The following is a 4,729-nucleotide window of genomic DNA, read 5'->3' as shown; positions in this document are numbered from 1 at the left end:
AAAAGGTTTTCTAATATTATTTTAATTACTCTAAATATTCTATATTACCCTTTTTAAATTTGACATTTAAATCTAATTACTAATTAATTTTTTTAAAAAAGTAAACCAATTGAAATATTAAAAAATATATGCACCAACAAATAATTTGGTTTTAAAAAATGATGATGGTCCCTCCAAATTTTAATAATAAATGAAATAACTTTTCATCTGCTAATTTTGTTTTATTGTCTTAATTAATAATAATATGTTTACTTTCAAAATTCAAAAAGTTTATTATAAACACAAATTTATTATAAATGTTTAAAAATTGTGTATTTAATGAAATTTGAACTTATTAAAATATTATTGAATTAAGTATTTAAATAAAGTTATATATATATTTAATGAATGTCAGCATTAAAACCTACCCATTAAACAGATCTTATGATTAAATTTTCATTATTTTGGTCAATTTTTTTTTAAATAATGAAAGAAATTGTTGTTCAAGTACCCATTTTTTTAATCTAAAAATTGTACAATATTTAAAAGAATTAAATAATTTTATTGTAATAAATATATATATATATATATAGGTTAATGCCCCCACCTGAAAATTTGTCTAATTCTTATCCAAAATTAATAATAATAATAATAATAAATAAATAAATACATAAAGCAACTCACTTTTGAGGGCCCAACTCTAAAGGATATGAAAAGATAAGAAACAGAGATAAAAGATGATTTTTCCATGTTTTAAATGCAAATAAAGAAAACCCATATTTGATGAAACGGAAAATGAAAAAAAAAAAAAAAAAACTCTTTTTTATATTTATATATATACTTTTGAACTTTATCATTTATTTAAAAAATATTTATATTCTTTTAAACGTTCCGATATTTAACTTAACATTACAAGCATTTCAAAATTATTCTCAAAGTAAAAATTTGTTAGAACGAAAATTGGGACTTGAAGCGGTGACCTGAATTGGACGTCTCATGTCCTCATTACGATCCAAATCCCAATTTCTTTTTTTTTTTTTTTTTTTTTTTTTTTTTTTTTTTTTTTTTTTTTTTTTTTTATTTTTTACTTTAAAGATAGTTTTGAAAATTTTATGATCCATCAAAAAATAATATTGCAACTTTTGAAAGAATAAGACACAACACGCAGATCCTTTCAAACTTTGACTTCACTTTTGCAAATGAGCTACAAATGGTTGTGGATTCCATTTAATATCATCTTGCCTAGTTAGTCGCAAGTGCAACTCATTAGGACACGAGTTGGCTTCTCATGCGCGAGGCATTGAGTGACAGAGGCTTGACTTGAAGATCACAAAAATATGGTTTTTAGCTAACTTGACGACATTGTAAGTTTAAGATGAATATTGACACAACTATCGAACACACAGAGAACTAAGACATACTTAACAAATGAGTAAAGAAAAATGTTGTCGAGAATAGTATTTGGGACGGCTAGAGAAGGCCACCATATGATTGATTAGGAACATAATTATAAGAAGACATCAAAATTGATCAGCAAAGACTTTCTATTCATTGACTCAAAAGAAATGAACAAAAATGAATGAGAAAGCTACAAATGCATTTACAGGGACAGATAAGGAAAATTCAGATTCATAATTCTTTGAAGAACCACTTGACTCTGTCATGAATCCAATTGGCTTGCTTTCGACCTCCTCATCATTCTCGTCATCGTCATCGTTTTCATACATCTGGACCTCGTTACGCATAGCAGGAGTGTCATCCGTGCAAGATTCAGCGTCGTTAAACTCCACCGAGACGGTCGAGCTTCCGTGGCCGACCAAGGAGTCGGCCTCGGAGTCGCCCGTCGCCTCGAAGAGCAAATGAGATGAAAAATCCTCAATGTGATTGCCAAATTGGTGAGGATGGAAGTTGAAGAAGAAAGGAGTTGAGAGCATAATGATGATCAAATGTGAAAAAGGAAAAAAAAAAAAAAAGAAATGAAGAAGAAAAGAGAAAGTTTGCTTAGTTTGCAATATTAAGAAATGCAGGGTGTGGTGTGGTGAGGCTTTNGAACAAAATAAGAAATGAAGAAGAAAAGAGAAAGTTCGCTTACTTTGCAATATTAAGAAATGCAGGGTGTGGTGTGGTGAGGCTTTTATAAGGCGAGGACTAAAAAGTTAAAAAACATGGGCTGCCTTTGGGATTATAAATAATTTTGTGGGTCATTTTCTAAAGTTGGTGTAAATATTGGGGCTTTTTTTTAAAAAAATGTGAATGGAATTGACAACTACATGCAAATATGGGCTTCTAGAAGGACAAAAAATGAAACTTTGGCCTTCTAGAAGGAATTTATGTCTTTGAAGAATTTTATTTTGAATTTTATTTTGCATCTCTAGAAGGAATAGAGAGGTCCAACCCAATTCCTACACATNAAAAAAATGTGAATGGAATTGACAACTACATGCAAATATGGGCTTCTAGAAGGACAAAAAAATGAAACTTTGGCCTTCTAGAAGGAATTGATGTCTTTGAAGAATTTTATTTTGAATTTTATTTTGTATCTCTAGAAGGAATAGAGAGGTCCAACCCAATTCCTACACATACCCAACCCTTTTCAATTTTATTATTATTTTTTTTAATTTTTATTTTATTGGGTTCGGAGACGAGTGCTGCTAGCATATGTTNCACGAGCAAATGTTGACCTCTTTGGGCTTTCCCTTTCGGGGTTCCCATACCCTTATAAATGATGTTTTGTTCTCCTTCTCAATCAACGTGGGACATCACAATCCACTCCCTTTAGGGCCAGCGTTCCTACTGGCACACCGTCTTGTGTCTACTCCCCTTCAAGAAACAGCGAGAAGGCTGACACATCGTCTGGTGTCTGGTTCTAGTATCATTTGTAACGGCGCATACTCACCGCTAGTAGATATTGTCGTTTTTTGACTTTGTTTGAATTTATTTCATAAAAATAATTTGANGACGAGTGCTGCTAGCATATGTTGACCTCTTTGGGCTTTCCCTTTCGGGGTTCCCATACCCTTATAAAGGGTGTTTTGTTCTCCTTCCCAATCAACGTGGGACATCACAAGCCACTCCCTTTGAGGCCAGTGTCCCTACTGGCACACCGTCTTGTGTCTACTCCCCTTCAAGAAACAGCAAGAAGGCTAACGTATCGTCTGGTGTCTGGCTCTAGTATCATTTGTAACGGCGCATACTCACGGTTAGTAGATATTGTAGTTTTTTGACTTTGTTTGAATTTATTTCATAAAAATAATTTGATATTAAAAAAAAAAAAGTAATTATAATTGAATAGCATAATTAATTCTTAACTAAAGTTGGAAGATTAAATAAACATCTTATTTATTACCATAAGTTAAGTTGATTTATTAAAGTGAAATCTTGCACGCAATCTGAGAAGGGTAATTTTGTAATTTGATAATGAAATTAAAAGAAAAGTCTTTATTTATTTTTTCAGATAAAAGTTGAATTCATTTTCAATTCTTTATTTGAATTTCTAATTCCAAAAATATAACCTTTTTTTTTTCCTTTTTTCTTTTTTTCTTTCTTTTCAACGCTTTTGACCCTAAAATTTACCTTTTTTTTCCATGAAAAAAATTAGAAAAAAGCACGAGAAAAATATAAATGAAAAAAATGCTGACTATTTTTTTTTAATAAAAAAAATTAATAATTGATGAATTTGAGCGTAATTGAGTTCGTCATACATCAATAATGTTCTTTTATCCGAATAATTATTTCCATAAATTATGAAAAAAAAATTTAAATTTTTTTTAGAGATATTTATATAAGATATCAATCGTATTTATTGATTTATAAATAGTTAGATTATTTTAAAAGAAAAAAAATAAAAGATGACGCAATAAATAGAATTAAATTAAAAGTAATGGATGAAAATGAAATTAAAGCTAAATTAGAGTGTTTTTTTAAGATACAAAAGTGCTTCTCTAGTTTAGCAAAAGTCAAAAAGCAATTAGTCAGTATTTATTCAATAAATATTTTAAAAAATATATTTATTTTACGTTTAATTGGAAAATGAGCTGTCCGTCCATAGCGCTTTTAACTTTAACTGCTAACACCACCCTTTTTAATTATTACTTCTTTTAATATAAAATTATTACTTTTTTAAAACACATTATTCCACCATTTTTTTCCTCTTTTTTTTCTTTAAAAAATGTGAAATAATTATCTAAATTATTATTGAAATTTTACTCTAAAAAAAAGTTGAAATAATACGAAAATAAGTGATCCGAGAACACAACTATATGAACACTAAGCTCCATCAACTCAATCGAGCTTTAGCTCAAATCAAACAGTCAAGCTCATTGCTAGTAGATATTGTCTGTTTTGACATGCTACGTATTGCTGCTAGTCTCACAGTTTTAAAACGCGTCTGTTGATGTGAGACTTCCACGCCTTTATAAGAAATGTTTCGTTCTTTTCTCTAATCGATGTGGAGAGAGAACGTTTATTGATCTAAATTCAATAACGTGTGGATCGATGTAGCTGAATTCGAATCTCTGACCTCTTAATTAAATATATATATTTTAATTGGTTGAATTATCTTTATATTCGCTATTTATTTTGGTAATGGTAATTTTAATGTCTATTTTGGTCCGTTGAAATAAAAAAAGATTTAAAAAGTGAAAAAAAATCAACTTTTTAATTAATTAATTAATTAATTATCTTAATTTCCATATTCCAAATATGGTTTTAAGATAATTTACAAAAAAAAAAAAAAAAAAAAAAAAAAAAA

Source organism: Cucurbita pepo, chromosome LG12 (assembly GCF_002806865.2).
Source record: "Cucurbita pepo subsp. pepo cultivar mu-cu-16 chromosome LG12, ASM280686v2, whole genome shotgun sequence".
Classification (NCBI taxonomy): domain Eukaryota; kingdom Viridiplantae; phylum Streptophyta; class Magnoliopsida; order Cucurbitales; family Cucurbitaceae; genus Cucurbita; species Cucurbita pepo.
This window is presented reverse-complemented; position numbering follows the sequence as displayed.